The 20,259-nt window shown below is 36.2% G+C and overlaps 1 pseudogene; it reads left to right on the top strand.

The window, feature by feature from the left end:
- The first annotated feature begins 261 nt into the window (after positions 1–261).
- LOC133081837 (ubiquitin carboxyl-terminal hydrolase 37-like) lies at positions 262–17,642 on the top strand (annotated as a pseudogene).
- The last annotated feature ends 2,617 nt before the right edge of the window (positions 17,643–20,259 follow it).

Genomic DNA, 20,259 nt, shown 5'->3' with positions numbered 1-20,259 from the left:
CAAGCTGATAACAGGGATTTAATCTGCAGCTTGTGCAGCTGCATGGAAAGATTTTTTTCCTCTTCTTTAGTTGCCCTGCCCCTGGGGCTCAGCTGTGGTTCTAGCCGCACCTCTGCATGTGGGCCACCCACAGGGGTCTGCTCCTGAGGCTGTCCTGGGGCACTTGGGTCTGCCTCAGTGAGGACAGGGCACAGAGGTGGCACAGCTGCTGGGGTCCCAGGAGCCCCGGCGGTGACAGGTGCATAGTGGGGGTCAGCAGCCATGAGAGATCCGGTCTCGCTGGTGAAAAGGTGTGCAGGGAAGCTGGCAGCCACAGGTGAGAGATGCAGCCCTAGCAGGAGCCTTTCTTAGCACGGCCCTGGTGGCGGCCTTTCGTAGTGCCTGGCAACAGGCACAAGAAGGTCAGCCCCAGTAGGGGTTGTTCCTGGCACCCAGCAGCAGGTGCATGTGTGCCAGCCTTGGCGGGGCCCTTTCCTAGCACCTGGGGTGGCAGGGGCCAGTGAGTGGGGAGAGAGAGGCTGCAATGGTGGCTCCACCTCTTGCACATCACTCAACAGCATTGCCTTGCTTCTGTGGCAGCCCGGGCCCCCTCCATAAGTATTCCTGGTTGTGGATTACCTCCCTCCCATCCCTTCAGGCTGTCTGCTTGCAGCCAATGGCAGTCTTTGCCCCGGGTTTGCTCTCCAATACCCACATTCCAGCTCCCAGCCCCCGTGCACACCGGTGGACACACATCCCGGTCTGGGACACACAGGGGTGTGGCACGGACCATCTGTGTAGGTCACACTCTGTCCTGTCTGCCACAGACCGGCTGTTTCACCCTCCTCCAACAGCCTCAGATGTTACCCTTCTGTCCCAACTGATTTCCCCTTCAGTGAGGGGGCTTCCCTGGATACAGGAACCTCTTCTCTTCCTCAGCTCCCCACCCAGGGGCACAGATCCCATCCCGCTTCCTCTCCTCTTCTTTTTCCCTTCCTCTTTCCTTCATCCTACCCGGTTATGCAGGGATCCTTCCAGTCCTTTCCAGTGTCCAAGGTCTTCTGCTAGTGTTCAGCCGGTGCTCTGTGAGAATTGTTCCATCTGTAGATGTATTCTTGATGCATTTGTGGGGAGAGATGAACTCCACATCCTCCTATTCCTCCGCCATCTTGAAAAACCCCAGCAATTTATTTTGAAACAGTTCCAAGTGTGTGTGTGTGTGTGTGTGTCTGTGTGTGTGTCTGTCTGTCTCTATTTAAAGAAAGAAAAGGAGAAAGCAAATATGGCAAAATGTTAACAATTGGTGAATCTAGGTGAGACATATTATATGGGTACTCATTATTCTATCTTTTCAACTTTTCAGCAGGTTTGGATTTTTTTCAAATTGAAAGGTTTGTGAAATGTATAAAAAGGAGAAATAGTAAAAAAATAAGTAGGTTTATGAGAGAATAGTATCTCCTTTAAGAGCAAAGTGTATGGAGACCATTTTTTTGTTACTTTTAACTCTATCCTAGAGAAATTACTGAAAATAAATGAGAATCACTATATTTAAAAACTATGGCAAATTTTATTTAAACTTCAGTAACAAAAATATCTAATTTCCTTTAACTACCTCATAAAATTAAAATTGATAATTCCAAGCTACTAAAGTCATAATTCTAATAACGAAGGTAGTCAATTGCTTTGCCATCTGATATCCATATTATACTTTTATTATTTTGCTTAAAATATCATGTCTATAAGTACCAAAGAAATTAATCATCTAATCATCCTTTTTGATGTTTCAGATTAGGGAACAAAAATCTAGAAAAGTAAAATGATTTGCCTAAACTCACCCAGATCTCCTTAGTCTCACTTTTTTCTGTTACAACACACTACCCATTAGCATTTTAGTATTATTTGTACATTAAATCAAGGTCAACTTTTTCTTTAAGAGGAACATTTATGATCACAAATCAACTCATTTTAAATCTATTAAGAATAAAAGATGTTAAATCTAATCTTGGAAGTCATTTCTTGACCCTGTATCTGTATTACATATTATCTATATTACCTGTATAATTGAAATCTGCATTATAATGTATCTGCATTAGTTGTTTAAGAAATAAATGGTTTGTCTTCAAGGACAGGCACATAATTACTCTGTATATTAATATCAGCAGGACACATGAGTTCATATGACATCTGAGGAAATTACATTTCATTTGTTCAGGGGGTGAAGCAAAACAGAAATGGCAATTCATTGGATATATTTGAGAATGTGTTCCTTTGAGATTAAAAATAGAGTCATATAAGCATTAAGAAAAAGTAAAAGTTATTGAATATTTATTAGAAGTAAGAAAACAATTGAGAAATTAAAATCTAATGCATATTTGGAATGAAATTCAGTTTCTTATTGAGCAGGCAAAGAGCTAACTAATAATTTGTTTAAACGAATTAGTACTTGAGTCCTCAGGAAGGAAATTATATATGTATATGGTAGATAGTCCTCAAACCAATATTTAATCTGAAAAATTCTCCAGGTAATTTACTTCAGGGACTATTGCCTAAGTCAGAGATTCAAGTCACACATTTAATGAGAAAATCTGAAGTGTAGCAGGTTTGTTATGTAAAAGCTGTGGGAACACATTGGGGAAAACAGACGCAAAGTGTAAGTGAAGATGTGTGCAATTAGAATCAGATAATATTAAAATGGCCCTCATTTGGCACTGATTCTCTTTCATTGATTTGATTTCATTCTAAATATTGGGTTTTTTCTGCCATTTAGTAGTATAAAAATATTTTTTCTACTTAATAGTGTTAAGAGAGATTGAAAAATTGGCCTAAATTATAACTGTAACTTAATTCATTTATGCATTAGATTCTAATGTAATAAATATTCTGAAATGAGATTTCAACATTCTTGATGGTATATCACACATAGAAGAATTATTGAATTTCATAGAGCTGAAGATATGTTAAGATAAATGATACGATTTTCATTCTGAATAGTTGAAACAAGAACTGAAAAGGGGCCAGATTCTTACAGAGTAAGGACATTTTCAAAGCTACTTTTGTTGAGGATTAGTACAAAGTATCATTTGCTCTAATGAGAACTGTGGAGTTTGATTCTTCCCACATTTGAAGAGTGTGTGTGATCAAGGCCACAGGGTTATGGAGACAAAAATGTGATTTACACTAAAATGTAGTGACTAGCAGGTGCTATATCACCACTGCCTCAGGCAGTCTTATGTTGATAAATTTTACACCTATCAGAATAAGGAGAAAAGAAGCACACTCTCCATGACACATTTTAGTTTCAAACTGATAAATCCAGCAGAACCAAAGAATTGTCACAAAGCATTTTGATAACCTTTCTTCATAAAACATTTTACCCGTTTGGGAAATAAGGAGCTGCTTTTTGAGTCGGTATAATAGTTTATTTCTGATAGAAGGTGAAAGTATTTAAATGCCTCCACTTTTGGTATTCAGAGATGAGCAAATAAGCTAAAGAATAAAGATAGGCAAACAACCTCATTTTTTAAAAGGGAATATGTCTAAATTTGGTCTCAAATTCTGAATATTTCATGATTCCACTGTGAAGCCTTTGCAGTAATGTAACAGAACTTCCAAATTATATAGAAAGTATAAGCAGAAAATACTTATTTCAAAATATGCATGCATTGCTATAAATATATATACATATCTGTATCAGTAGGAATACTTACTGGAAAATGTAGGCATTCAGTAAATTGTACTTGCTCTTATTCAGATTATTTGTATTTATTATAATAACTTTGTATTTTAATTGTTCTCAAGTTTTTTGTAAACACAAGTAACTATGTCTCTAGGTGGATATCCATATACCCAAAAGCACTAAAAAATCATTGCAATAAATAAGATGGAGGTTTAGGTGGAATCAAATAATAAATTAGTAGAATTTTTTCTTTGCTTTTAACTTGTTCTAGAATCATTATCAACACATCCCTAATGTAGTAAGTGTTAGAAAATGTGGTAGAAGATAAGCTAAATAATCTAATATGTTTGAAAAACACTTGCTATATTGTCTCAGCTTGTGTCCCCAAGGGAGATTCTAATTTAATCACTTGAACTAAAATCACTATGTGCAACTAGCTCAGCTGCTAGTTGTTCAAAGGAAATAAACTTTTTTTTTTAGAGTAGACCTTTCTAAATGCTGAAGAGGTTTGATTTAGTGGTTAGTTCTAAGCTGCAAATTGTGGAGACCTAAGTATATAGCCGAGGGATGGTAAAGTACTTGCTACAGAACAGAGATAAATGTTAAGCTGGCAAATAAGTAGTCCAGCTGGCTTGTCTTTTTTACAGAGAATAACATTTCATCTTCAATGAAAACATTCTGAATTGTTAATTGTCAAATCCACAAGTTCCAATATTTGTTTCATTTCCAAAACTGTTTGGTGTGGTGTTGACATGGTAGACAGTCTCCACATTTGGAGGAGAGGATGAAATGAGAAGTGTGAAGATATATATATATACATGTGTGTGTATATATATATATATATATATATACACACACATGTATATATATATATATATCTTCCTGAGCATTATATAGAGTTTGAACTTTTCTACGTTTTGTGTCGAGCACTATGCTAGACATGTTACATGCTTTATTTCCTTAAATCCTCACAGGAACCTTTGAAAGACTGGGTTCTGAGCCTCAGAGAGTTTGAGTTTAGGAAAAATCATACAGCTAGTTATTTGTAGAGTTGAGACAAGGAAACAGGTGTACCCAAAGTGTCTAGTAAACAGTGGATCTAGTATCTAAACCCACATATGTTCCTTTTAGGAGCCTCATCAAGTCCAGAGGGCAGAGATTTTGGATACTATCAGAGGAGGAATTTCCAAGTAACTTGTTAATGGCAAAACCGACCTTAGAACCCTAAGCTCTGTACTCATTATTCTAGATAGTAACAGATACAAATTTAGTTAAGGAAAATAAGAAATTCTAGGTAGAATATAGGTATTTATCAGTGGATGGTCAGTAACCTTGATTTACAGTTCCTTAGCTCTCCTAACTTGAGAAAGTAACCTAATGGCTCCAAACTTTAGGCACCATGTTTTTAAAAATGAAGATAATAACTAATTGGCACATATTCTTAAACAAGTTGTTTTAATGATCATATTAGAAAAATGAAAACATTTGGAAAACTGTCAGTTCCAGTAAAGTTTAAACATAGTTATCATATAACCCAGCAATTCCAGTCCTAGATATATACCCAAGGAAAGTGAAAACATAGGTTTACACAAAAATGTGTACACGGATGTTCATAGCAGCATTATTCATAATAGCCAAAAAGTGAAAACAACCCAAATGTCCATCAAATAATGAATGGATAAACTGTGGTATATCCAAACAATGGAGTATTGTTCGGTAATAAAAAGGAATAAAGTATTGATACATGTTGTAATATGAATGAACCCTGAAAACATTATGCGAGGTGAAAGAAGCCAATCACAAAAGGCCACATATTGTATGATTCTATTAATATAAAATGTCCAGAATAGGCAAATACACAGAGACAAAAAGTAAATTAGTATTTGTCAAGGAATGGTGAGGGGAGATTGGGAGGTACAGGCTTTGTTTTGGGGGTGATGTAAATATTCTGGAAGTAGATAGTGGTGACAGTTGCACAACTCTGTGAATATAATTAAAAACCATCGAACTGTAAACTTTAGAAGGTTAAATTGTATAGTGTGTGAATTATATCTCAACAAAGCTGTTAAAAAAAGAAAAGTCAAAACATTCTGTGAACTAGAAATAGCTGTAAATTTCAACTATCATTACAACTACTAGAGCAATGATAGAAGAGTAGATGGTTTATAAAGTCAAACTATCTCTGCTCTTATAATGGCATCTGGATTTTAACCTGCCTAATATATCCACTGCTAATACTAGCAATGGAACCAAGCCTCCCTAAATACTTTTTACCAGCTGAAGCTCATCCTGCAAATCACTGCTGAGGACATATTTCTTATTTACTACTGCTCAGTAAAGAAACTGATTGCAACAAAGCACATAGATGACTTGTAGGCATGGCTCCACTACCAAGGAGGCAACTGATTAGTAATGAATCTAAGTGGTTATGTACCTAAGCAAAATAGATACATTTCAAAACACATCAATCTGATAGGACGAAAAGTTAAAAGGTATAGATTGTATAATCAGCTTCTCCAAAACCAAGGGAAATCGGGTTGAGTGTTAAATATAACAGTGTTCCCAGAACGTTGATTAGGGTTTGATCACGTGTGTGAAGTAGAAACTTAAAATCCATTCACTCAGCCAAGCCAAAATATTCAGGGTTAGGTGGGTTGCTTCTAGTGCTTTCAGTTTGCCGGACAAGGAACAGCTAGCCCACAGGTTGGATTACAGCCTCTCAGGGCTAGTAAACCAGACATGCATAATCAGACATTAACTGCAGTGCTAATCTGTTCCTCTGGGCTGAAAATAATAAAGTTCATTTTTGTACAGCAGTTAATCAAAAGGTATTAGAGAAATAATCAGGGGCTGGTATGCTTTTAATTGACCAGAATGTTTCTCAGTAGCAACATGTTCCCTCTTTACCAAATTATAATTTTCTGACTCTTCATGTGGTCATTCTTTGCCGGTTTTATTGATATTATTCCCTCACACCGAATTCAACAGCCCTTCTGCTCTCAACATTAAAAGGTTTCATCTCGGAGATAAACATCAAATGATCCCCAAATGCAGTTAATTGCAACAAAGTCATACTTTCCTTACTCAAGGAGAAAAAAACCCTTTTGAATATGAATGTTAGTATTCATGAAGCCATTGAAGCAGTGTGTCCAGCTAAGCATAACCAAAATATATTATGCATTCAGGCCCTTTTATTTCCAAAGGCAGAGTAAAATTTAAAAAGGAAATCAACACCACAGTCTTCTAAAAGGATACCAAATAACTGCAAAATTCAACTTATTGTGACAAGCACGAAAATACAAAACTTTAAAAATTGTCGACATAAATGTATTTTCTAAGGTCAGAGTGATGATAATGACAACAAAGTGCTATAAAAGTATTTCACTGCTTCTGAGCATCTCTGTGTTATATGAAGAATTAAGAAACACAGCTCATAAACCCACAAAGCCCCTGGCTCCACAAAGCCCCTCAAAATGAAAAAAGAAATGTTACACAGTTCAGTAGCTCAATCATTTTGTTTCTTAGATGAATCTTAGAGAGACTGTATTTTACTAAATTAAAATAACATAATAATTACAATGCTTACTATTGATACATGCCAAGCATTGTTTTCAATGTCTTAGGTGAATTCATGTAATCTTTACAACAACCTCATGAGGTAAATAGTAGTTTAAAAATGAGGAAATTGATGCATAGAGAGGTAACTAACTTACCAAAGTCACACAGCCAGAGAACCATAATTCAAATCTGGACAACCTGGCTCCAGAGTCTTCATACTTGACTATTACACTACACTGCCACTATATCACTAGATAACTACCTGACAAATGCTGTTTTCTATCTCTACTGTATCATTGTTAAGTCTGAAATTTAAAAATGTTCCAATGGTATATGGCAGCTTTTGATTCTATATGGATGGTAGTCAAGAATGGAATCTGTGCCATCAGTGATTGCTGGTTAAGCTATAAATGCGATGTTTAGGTGACATATGAGACAATTCCCTGAGCTCACCATGCCGTGATTTGGTTGACTTTATTCTCTTCTTCCTAATGGAATGTTATACCATTCATATCCTACTTATATGTCACCTAGATTCAATAGGCTTCACTGGAAAATATAATGAGACTATGGATCACACACCCACTGCCAACCATGTTTTTTTTAGATTCAGTAAATCATGTGCTATCTCAAAAATGCTAGAATAATTCCTTTCTTTTCAGTACACCCGTTAGTATGGGTTTTAAAAAGAATGCTCATTGGAACATCAGCAGGTATAGGTTTATCATACTGGCACTAAAAGCAGAGTCCAGGTAAGTTTGTTAGGGTGGTGACTGAGCTGGTTCTTCTTTACTTTAACTCTATCTAAATTCTGGCTTATATCAATAATATAGTAGGGGCTCAGCAGATACGTTGGTGATGTGAGATTTGGAATATTTGATTACAACACTTTACTCTGCATAGTTTGTAAATAATAACACTGAATTGGAAAGCATAGTTGGCTAATTCAGTCAAAAACATTAGTATGCTTCTCAGACAACATATAAAAATCACTGAGGCCTGATATATTCTATTATACTTTGATCTCTCTTCCTCCCATGCTCCCTCATGTATATAACAAGTAGTATAGCACATGAATAAGGGCATAGTTTATGGAATCAGCCTATCCAACTTCAAATTCTGACTCTGCTACTTAACAGCTTTGTGACTTTGAACAAGCCACTTAATCTATTTGTATCCCCATTTCTTGAAATGCTAATGACAATATTATATGTCTCATTCCTGGGGTTGTGAGCATTAAATAATATTTCAAAAATTCTTAACAGAGTGCCTGGCGCATGCTAAGGGTTCAATTAATATTAGCTACTATTATTACTATTATGTGTGATCAGGGATCGTTTATATGAACATGCACAAGGGTGACCTAAACTTCCTACCCTTGTTAACGCATCAGAAAAGATACATCACTAAGGTTCTCAAAGACATGTCATGCATGATACACTCAGGGAGATATACAGCATCAAATGTAGACATTTGTGACTAGAAATGAGGGAATACACAGAGATGCTGGTTGCTGCATTCTTGACCATCCCTAAAAAAGAAAATATAATGCAGTGGAAAATAGCATGAGCAGACTCATGTCAAAATCCAAGGTCTGAAACTCACAGAGCAGTATGATGATCAAATAGCAAATTAGTTAAGCCTCAGTTAATGGAAGATAGAAATATCTAATTCACAAAAACATTCTGAGAATGATATAGTATATATAAAATGCCTAGTACCATGCTCAGAATTCAGCAGCACTCAGGAAATGTTTGATCACTTTTCCTAATTTCATAGATAGCTATGGTCTGACTACAAAGATGTTTTTCTCCAGCCTGCTAGAAGCTAGGGTTATTGATTCCATAAGCGGTATGCCTTCTCTTCTTCCCTCTTTGCCAATACATCCCATCCCCCGGAATGAAAATATCCTTGAAGTAGAAACTGGCAACTCAGTGAGTGATTTCCTTACCCACATAAGAAGTGAGAAAAGCATAACTCTAGCTCATCATGAGGGCTGAACAACTGTAACTCCACAGCTGCTATGAATTAAAGACATTTCTTAATCTCCTACTGCTACCAATTCCCCAATCTTGGTATGCCTTCCACTCAGAGGCTAAGAAAAAAGAAGGATTAAAAAGAAAACTTTTTTTCCTTTTGACCAGCAAATAACAGGGCAGCAGCCTAAAAGAAATAAACTGTTCTTTCACTCTATGAAAAGAAAAAAAAAAGACTCTTATACTATGATGGACCAAAATGTCAAATAAAATTAGACCAAACTGTAGAGTTAAACCCAAAAGGAAACTTTTCTTCTAAATTACTGCATTTCGCTCTAGCTATCAGAGACTTTTTCCATGGCCATTGCTAATGACCTGAATCAAAAGAAAGCACTTTGAAAGCACATTGGAAAGAAGTATGTGTGTGTGCGTGTGCTTTTGTGTGTGTGTGTTTGTGTGTGTGTGTTTGAAATCTCAGTACATCTTAGGTATTAGGTTATAGGGGGAAAAAAAGGTTTCATGTATTACAAAGCAAATCTTTAAAGAATGTGAAAGGAGAAATGTTGCCTTTACGGTAGAGAAGGTTACCTTTTCATCTCAAGATGGTCAAAGAAACATTTTGTCCTTTTTAAGTGATATTTAGACACTTTCATCCTTTTGGCAAAAGAGCTTCTGAACTACTGGAATTTAAAGTTAAGGTACAGGTTAAATGGAAACTCTTTGAGCGATATGGTTTGGAGTTGATATTACATTATGCAGGCAGTTGTGCCAATAGCCCAGAAAAAAACATATGTTCATAGAATTCTTTCACAAAGATATATTTATGGTGTTCTCCAAAATTATATGGCATCACTGACATTTAAAATTCTAGAACCAAAGAATAAAGTAGCTTCTAACCTACCTTTCCCACCCCTCACTGAGTATACCCTCCCTTCCTCCAATTTTATGGATTCCCTGTGCTTTCAGGAAATAATCTTAAGATTAAAAAAATTCACCATAGTGAACTTAGGCATTCCAGAAGGCTACAGAGAGAAATGTTCCATTCACAGGGAAAACTACACTAGGTTCACCAGTATGGATGGTGGTGGAGAAGTAGATTCCTAGGATCAAATAGGCCAAGTTTCTGGTGGTACCACATTCTACAACCTAACTAACGCCACAAGGATTTGGAAGGGTGTTTTCACTGAAAGACAAAGGGTTGCTGAGGGCAAGTAGTTTCCATATAACTTTCCTCCTAAATCACCCCTTCTTTAAAATCATGTGATGACTTATTGCACTTGAAACACATCCCTGTGTGATCTGTCCACTGCCTCTTTTTCCGATTTCATATCCTTTCATTCTCCCCCTTGCCCACTATACCCCAGTCACACTGCTCTTCTGTTTCATGAACACATCAAACTGCATCATTCAGAGCTCAGGTCAAATATCACCTCTTCCAAGAGGTTGTCTCAAACCATCCTATATAAAATACTCCCAGGTCCTATCCCCACCCACACCATTCTCTGCCCCATTACCTTGCTTTGTTTTCTTCCTAACAGAAGATTTTCAACAAATATTTGTGTAATAAAGGAACACCTCATATAGTAATTCTTCACTTCCAGGTAACTGTGTGAAGGTCTCAGACTAATGCAGAATCGACACCAGGATAAGAAGGACCAAGGCCAGGCAATAATTTTTATGTTCCCAAATCTCAGTATACATGGTATCAGAAAGAAAAATATCCAGGTCACAAGTTGAATTTTTTTTTTTGACTTTCATCTAATAGATATGATGGCAAAAACTCTGTCAGGATTCTTACCAAGAACTGTCTTCCTTTGGGAGTAGGAGAGGGAGAGGAAATGAAATCAAGCATCCTCCCTTGAGGAACGCCTTACCTGTCAGATCTTGCATCTGCTTGGCACTTACAAGTTGAATTACACCGAATGGACAGAGGACATATGTTCTGCCACTAAAGGGCTGGGTGAACTTGAACAAATCACTTTAGTGTTTTTATCTGTTACATGGGAGTGAGCGTTTCTGTCAAGTCTAACTCACAGGTCTGTTTTGAACTTCAAATTAAATAATGCTTATGAAAGCACTTTATGCTGTCAAGCACCATGTAAATGTAAAGTAAGGTTTTTCAAAAGTTTTATATTTCCTCAAAAGGAGAAACAGAATATTTTTGCATAATATTCAAGTATTTCTAGAAAACATGTGTCTTGGTTGGCTATTAATATTCAAACCCAGTCAAGATTCCACGCTTCCATGTCTTTAAGACCCTCTCTAGATCCATACAGACTTATAAAAGTACTTTTTTGCAGTAGTAAGAACAAATAGGAACTGCTTCCCGTGTGTACAGCAGACCATAAATTCCCCTGCTAAGATTAAAGATTATGCTGGATTCATGGGCTAAAAGACAGGACTAGCAATGAAAGACACCAAGTAGTTGAAAAGAGCCAGTCTTATAACAGGGGCTATGTAGTATGATTGAGGAAGCAATGTATACCATTACCAGACTACCACATTGCTTTAAATTTCCACCATTAGAAGAAACACTTTTTATGAATCTGAGTACATTTTAATTTGGTCAAGGCATTCATTATCTTCTTTGAATGGGACAGCCCACCAGCTCATTAACACTGTAGCAGGGACTAATTTATCTGATTAATCCACTCCTACCCACTGTCATTTAGTCAAAAACTCTAATGGAGTCTCTAAGGAAACCAGAAGCAGAAGATCAGGTAAATTTTGCTTGGGTAAAGAGGCCAGAGGCATGGTGTTCTTATTTGAACATTTGAGGCTTTCAAATGGGCCCCAAGCAGCCAAGAGACAGCAAGTAGGGTATCTGAAGGAGACAGGAAAAGTCAATTTGGCCACGCAACTGGCAGAAATTCAAAAATTGCAGTCACTCAACCCAAACTACCATGTAGTTAGGCTTCAGTTCAACTAAAGCTAAAAAGGTTCTTGAGACTCTTCTGCTTTATCAAGTTTTAGTCCTATTTACACATGGACTGTTTTTTTTTTTAAATTATCTTAACTAGATCTTCACAAAAACAAACCAAAAATTTGTCCCCACTTGTGCTTGATAGTTACAAGTATATCTTTGTTTTTGCTAAAGAAAGTATTCTTGATAATGTCTACTTCCATGAATCATGGATAATTCCAATTTAATAAAGAAGAAAAGTTACAGTATGAGTCCAAATGATCCAAATGCCCTTTAACCATTAGAGAAATGAGCCAAACATGATTCCTTTATAAATAATCTGACTCTAATTTCATCCCAGTTATTGTTTTATCAAAAAGGATCTTATTGCCCATTTTTGGTCTGTGTTTTAAAAGGAATTTTTTTCCACATAAACTAACTTCAAGGTAGTCTACTTATTACTAAAAAATAAATCTTGAAGGTCTAATGAGGCTATAATTTCCCAAAACTTCATGATCTTCTGACAAGAATATTACAAAAGGCAAAGGTCTTGCTCGATATCTAATGTAAAAAGCTGGTGTAACACTATGGCGCTTCCCTGGATGACTATAATTTGCTTATTATTCATCAATATTTCAAATATTTTCTGCCATAAACCATCACTACTGTTTCATTGTTGGCTTACTTGCTGTAGTAATAAATATGGATGATTATGAACCAAGGTAGTCATTAAACAAATCTAAAATCATTATTATAAAATGGAGAGCATTTCTCTAAGGGTTTTCTTTAATACCAGGAGTGAATGTTGGAAGAGCAGGGCGGAGAGAGAGAATAGTTTAGGGTGGGAAAGGGAGGCATTTGTGTGTGGCACACTTAGTGCTCAGAAATGGTTCGTATGGAAAGCTCATTTCCAGGGCGGCAGCAACAGGCAACTGACTGATATATAACAATTTTTGAAATGGCAAGTGGATGTTTTATAGAAATGACAATGCAATCATGATAGAGAGGACCTAGATGAAGGGCAAAACTGTTTTCCTGGTGGTACTGCCTAAAAACCAGTCACTTCCCATCCAAATCATAAGATTTCTTTCGTGTAGAATCAGATTCCAAAAAGAAGGACCCCAAGTATGGAGATAACAGAGAGTATTTGAATGCAAGTGCCCAGACTATGAGGAATATTCAGTAATAAAATAGAAAACACAGCAAATTAGTAGTGAACATGGAGATGGATAGTGTAGAGAGAGCATACAGTGTACACAGCAGAAGAAGTGAGGATAAAGTGAGACGCATAAAAAAATAAGCCCCCCAAAAATGGGGGAAATGGACTAAGATGAAGATCAGTTAATTACTTACTACCAAATATTTTTTAAGGAGAGATTATAATTAATTGAGTACATTCAAAACTTTTTTATTAAATTGTTAAAATATTTGTCAAAATACCATCATAAGAGGTTAAAAACAAACTAGGAAAATATTTACAAATGTAAGACAAAGATTTTCTATCCATATACGTACTAAATCACTACAGATCTATGAGGAAAGGATGAATCTCCATTTATGCCCATGTTCAAATGGCATAAATGTGCAGTACAAAAAGGGAAACCCAAATGACAATAAATACATGGAAATGTATTCTACCTCAATGATAATCAAAATAAATTGGTAAGATTGAGAGAAATCCCCCAGGACAAACAACCTAGTTTCTTTTTTAATCTAATTAAAAATAGGCAAAAGATTTAAACAGGTACTTCAAAAAAGAAAATATATTAGTAATTGATGAGCACATGGAAAGATGTCCAACATCGCTAGTCATCTGAAAATGCAAATTAAAAGCCCAATGAGATATATTATATTTACCCACTTACTAGAATGCCTAAAATTAAAGACTGAAAATACCAACTTTCGGCAAAGATGTGGAGAAGCTGGAACTTTCATGTGTTACTGCTGGAAATGGAAAATTCTACAATCACTATGGAAAATAGTATGGCAACACCTTATAAAGTTAAGCATACTAACTCCAAGCAATTCCATTCCTTGGTGTTTACCAAGGCAAATGAAAACTATGTCCACACAACAACCTGAATATGAATGTTCATAGCAGCATTATTCACAATAGCCAAAAAGTGGAAGTTACCCAAATGAACCTCAACTGGTGAATAGATATACAAATTGTGGTATATTCATACCATGGAATACTACTCAGTAACAAAAAATAATTGAAATGTCAGTAGTAGAAACAACATTGATGAATCTCAAAATCAATACAAAGTGAAAGACGTCAAACACGAAAGAATATGATTCCATTTATATGAAATCCTATAGAGGGCAAAATTTTGTGACAGAAAACAAGTCAATAGTTACCTGGGGTGGGGGTGCGGGAGGATGTAGCAGAATTGGATGTAGAAGTTAAAAAAGACACCTGGAGGGGCTTCCCTGGTGGCGCAGTGGTTGAGAATCTGCCTGCTAATGCAGGGGACACGGGTTCGAGCCCTGATCTGGGAAGATCCCACATGCCGCGGACCAACTAGGCCCGTGAGCCACAACTACTGAGCCTGCGCGTCTGGAGCCTGTGCTCCGCAACAAGAGAGGCCGCGATAGTGAAGAAGCCCGCGCACCGCGATGAAGAGTGGCCCCCGCTTGCCGCAGCTGGAGAAAGCCCTCGCACAGAAACGAAGACCCAACACAGCCAAAAATAAAATATATAAATAAATAAATAAATAAATAGAAGATTACTATAAAAAAGAAAAAAAAAAGACACCTGGAAACTTCTTAGGGTGAAGGAAAAGTTCTACAGCCTAACCATCATGGTAGTTACATATTTGCATACAATTACCAAAATTCATCAAATTATGCGTTTAAAATTAGTGAATTGTATTGTAGGTAAATAATAACTTAATAAATCATAAAAGAGCAAAAACAAAAGTTAGAGGTAGTTTCCCAAACTCTTCCCACTAGTGGAGGTGAAGGAAGCAAAGGTAAAAATCCCAGAATAAATCCTGTGTCCCTTTCTAATTCAGGCTGTGAAAGACAATCAAGTCCTCCTTTCGCCCTAGCATCAAAATCTTCTGGTGAAGTTGTATGTTATTATTTGGCTAAAAGCAATTTTTAAAAAGGATAATTCCTCTAAATGTATGATCCTCTCTGAATTTGTAGCATCCAGGCTTGCTTCACAACATAGAAAAGGAAAAAAAAAAAAGAACTTTTGAATTTGTGGAAAACAGAGTAAGTTAGCCTGGTGGTTCACTACAAAACTGGAGGCATTCCAAGGATATTTCAGCTAAGTTATAAGATTCAAATTTTGATTTATGTGGCCTGACAGAGCAAATCAAAGTCATTTGATGTTAACTCTATAAGAACAGACTCCCGACTGTTGACAAAATATCTTATAAGGATGCAGATCAAAGGGAGTTATTTCTAGATGTGGTCCATCAAAATAATCTTCACACATCTATGAAATCTTATCAATGGTATATTTTAGCATTGGAACTGTTCTAGGTAGTTAAAACATCACAGAAAGAAACCAAAAAGTGAATAAACAAGTTCCTTAAAAAGCAACAAGTTTGGAGACTAAAGATGAGCTTCTATTTTGAAAGATTCTTGGTAATCTAATTAGAGTAGCCCCAAAGGCTACAAAAGAAATGCCTGGGACAATCTACTGTTTGAAAGTCACAGTCAACACCACTTAGGGTTATTAAAAATTAGAACTGCTTCAGATATGGACAAAGATTATTCAAAAGAGAATGTTGTATCATCAAATCCTAGTAGTGACAGACCCCCTCCCCCACTGGAAAGTATTGAAAGAGCAGCAGAGAGAAACAGCAGGGTCTGAAACATACTGAAGAAAAGACTTCAGACCTTAGTGGTCCTTATTCTTTTCTGGTAGCAGGACTACAACAGGGGAACTCTTTTCTTAAAATTCTAACCTAGGTATAACTGGTATTTCTAGCCAGATCCCCTCTGCTCACTCCTCCACAAGTATGGTAAGGGTTTCACTCTAAGCCAGCCACTTTCCATGTTTATAAACAAAACCAAACAGAAGTATAACCAGGATCACACTGAGTGGAATAAGCCAGGGACCCCTTTCTGCTCACCTACAGCAACAATTTCAAGACCGGTTTTGGAAATGCCAGCTTTATGAATGCTATTTTACAGTCTCTGTTTTCATTTTAGTCATGTAGTAATGTACTAATGATTTACCTAAGCAAGATATTTCAGGGAAGAAAATCCCATTCAGTGCTCTTATCAGGCTTTTGCACTCTTGCTTATTAAGAAGGATGTCTGTAGCTCTGAAACTAAGAAAGGTTTACTCCAGAAGGTTAAACATACTGTTTCAGCTGCTGCCGGAGATTCTCTGGTTATATGCAGAATAATGCTTAAGTTTTTAAAACTTTTATTACGGAAATTTTCAAACATACATAGAAGTAGAACCAAGATTACAATGAACCACCTCACATCCAACACTAAGCTTCAACATTTATCAACTCCTGTCCAATCTTGTTACATCTATGCTCCCCTTTTTCTTTTGCTGACTTATTTAAAGCCAATCCTAGATATTGCATCATTTATCTATAGATACCTCAATGTTCATGAGTTTTTTATTCAGTTCTTAGAACAACTTAAAGGGGACACAAAAATAAATAAAATTTGAAATATTAAACCCATAACTGGTAGAAAGTTCAACAGATATTTCTAGTACCTGAGAATACTTATATCACTAACTTGGAATTTGAGGTTCACTACTATATCATATGTAAAGCAAGTGGACTGACCATTTCCCAGGTAGGACAATTTAATGTGCTCTCCCCTGACATTCTCCATTGTCTCCTTGGTAAACGTAAGTTCCTCTGACTCTTTTCTTTTGGGCAAAAGAACTAGAATATTCCTAAAAGAAGTGGATTGAGTAGTGTTTTTGCCATGCATACATTTAACTGACTTTGCAGCGTTCTTACTCTTCATCTAAAAAGTTATAGCTTAAACGTGGCTCTCTCAGTTTACAGAGTTTGGCCAGAAAGTCACCATTCCAAGATATCCAACTCCAACATTTCACTGCATTGAAAATATAAAGCTGCCTTTTATCCTTGGGAGCGCACATACTTCAGGTTCTTGATCACTGAAAGCCTCTCACATGGTGAATACCTTCACTATTACCCTTGTACATGGTCAAGGAAATCTAACTTCAAATCCCAGAGTTGCATGGCTTTATGAATTGATCCAAAGAGTCAGAATGAGTGGCCCTTAGCCAGAGTCTATGTAAAATGTCAAACGGAGCAGCAGCAGAAAAACTTCAGGAAAAGTTTTTAACATGATGAATAGAGTTCGGACAAATTCACATTAGAAAACTCAGTACTGAAGGAAATGAGCAAGGATGAACATACAACAGCTGTTTAAGAGATAACAGAGGGGCCGGTCTCACTGTTTGGGCTGTGACGATGATGATGAACCTGCTAGCAGCCCAGATACAGGATTTGCAGAGGCTTATTTTCAAGTAATGCCAGAACCTATGGAACTGAGGAGCCCTAAGCAGTCACTGAGCCAGATCCTGACAGTCTGAATGAGATAAAGATTTTGATAAGGATAAAGTAAAAAAGGGCATCAGGGAGAGGTTGACTGGCGCAGGAGGAAGTCTTAAAACAAGGGAAAATAGTACTTAAAACAAGTACTTCAGGAAGTACTTAGCTCAAAGCCCTCAGGAGCAAGAAAGAAGATGATGACATCAAAATGGCTACAGAATATGCCTACAAGTATGTTCAACAACTCATTTCTGAGTGCTTTGGGTTCTGATGAGAGCTCTGGATATTTATCGTTAGATATAGTGCACTAAGACTGAAGCTGAGGAACAGAAATACAATCTGAAACTCCATGTTTTCCTTATTCCTATTGGCTTCTCAGTGCTGTCAGCCATTGATTCGTCCTCTTCAGGTCATTACACAAGTGATGCATATAACATTTAGAAGCAGACATGGTTCATTTACAATGATCTAGGAGTATCTAACATTCAAGAGGGCTCAGTGAAGAGTAGTTGAGATTGGAGTGGTTATAACTTCTTTTACATGCACAAGGAGATATTTGATATACTGCTGGAAATAAAATCATTTATCACTTATAAAGTAAGTGGGTAAATCTAATCATTAGGCCTTGTGACAAACAAAATATTGGGCTGTGTGCGCCCTGAAATCTCTCTCCTATTCTTCCCCACCCTCAAGACACACACACACACACACACACACACACACACACATTTCCTCTATCCACTGAATTCTACCCGATACAGGAATAATCATCAAATCAGGTACAAACAAAAGAATAAAACTACAGTCATGAACAACCCTTATTTTGGGCTCACACTTAAAGTTCATTGGTCTCCTTTCGTCCTGTGTGACCAGAGTGGCACGTTCTATTGTTCTGGAACTGTGTGGGTGTATGTAGTTTTAGATGTGGGTGTAGACAGATAAGATAGATAGATAGATAGATTGATAGATAGATAGATAATAGATAGATAGATACATAGATATGTAGATACATAGATACTTAGATAGATAAGGGGAAAACAGAAACAGTATTAGGAATATACATGCACAAAGACTAAAAGCACAGCAGTATGGAGAATAAATGAAATAAGGGAGAGTAAGATAAAGCCCATTCATCAAGGAAATGTGTGAAGATTCAAAATCATTTGGCTTTCTGCCTTTATGTTTCTCAAACAGTTGAAGTAATACTCTATAATTATTCTTATAAATTTTCCTGTGTGTTTTTCATTAATAGAGTTTATTGGAACACCACTCTCCATGTTACATTAATGGCAGTTTGGCTTACTTAACAGAGAATACTTTTTGGTCACTTAAGGAGTTTAAATTACTTTTCCATGACTTGTTAAGTCTTTCATTGCTTATATATAATCCAAATGAATGCATATGGGTACTTTGTGAGGGTGAGGAGAGACTAAGGAAAATATATATGTGCTGATAGGAAAGTATCTCCACAATGATGATGGATAATATTACTAATTTTAAAAAGTAAGGTACATAATAGTAGGTTTGCCATTATCCCATTCTTGTGAATAATGTATGCATGTATTTGGGTGTATATGCTGATACATATATATAAAAAAGTTTTAATATGTTTAAAATTATTAATGGCTATATCTGCAGAGTATTAGCCTAGGTAGACTTCTAATTTTCATTTTATGTCTTACCATACTATTTGAATTTTTAATTATGGGTACATATGACTTCTCTTTTTTAATTAAAAAGCCAAAAACTGTTTCAGAACAATATGAAAAGGATAATGCCATTTTTAAAAAACAAAAAACCTAATTATATTTCCATAAGAAATGTCTGGAAAGATATTCTCAATATGCAGCCAGTAGTCATCTTGCGGTAGAGCCTTTTATGTGATTTTAACTTAACATTTTATTATTGCTTATTTTTATTTCCTATATTTTTACATTAAATATATTTATTACTTGTGTAAAATAATTTGGTAAAATATGGTTGTAATTTTATCCATACTATGACAACTGGATTATGCTCAAAGAACTCTCATTTTGATTTAAAATCCTAATTGCAATTCTAAATTAATATTGTTTTTATCAGAATTACCTGAATATGGGTGAACATAAACAATGATCTAGTTACTACAGAAGTGTTTAGAGAGGGAGAGACTCTCTCTCATTGGTCATACCTTTACCCCTAGTAGATAGTGGGAAGGATGGCAGGAGGACTTTGGATTTATCTTCTAAAGATCAATTGTTTTATTTTGTTTTTGCTTTTCTTAATTTTTTTATTGAAAAGTTAAGAAATTACAATGTAATTAAGAATTACAACGTTGCACTAATAAAGATCAATTGTTTTAAATATGACATATTACAGATGGGATGGATAATGGACTAATCCAACATTTGAACATGGAAAAGACATTAAGGTTAACTAATGGTTTATGATTTATAACCTCATGTATTATTGTCAGACATTAGTAATGTCTCAGTATTCAACAGTCACAACTGCTTTTTCGCGTCCCAAAAGATCTTTTCTGTTATGACACAAATAATCTTCCAAATGTAAGATGAGGTACAGAGACCAGAAACCCACATGAGGAAACCAGCTCAAACATTCTCATGAACCCACATTATCGAATGCGCTGCATGACTTGCTGATTATCAAGGATTAAAT

Source organism: Eubalaena glacialis, chromosome X (assembly GCF_028564815.1).
Source record: "Eubalaena glacialis isolate mEubGla1 chromosome X, mEubGla1.1.hap2.+ XY, whole genome shotgun sequence".
In the NCBI taxonomy this organism is placed as follows: domain Eukaryota; kingdom Metazoa; phylum Chordata; class Mammalia; order Artiodactyla; family Balaenidae; genus Eubalaena; species Eubalaena glacialis.
This window is presented reverse-complemented; position numbering and strand designations above follow the sequence as displayed.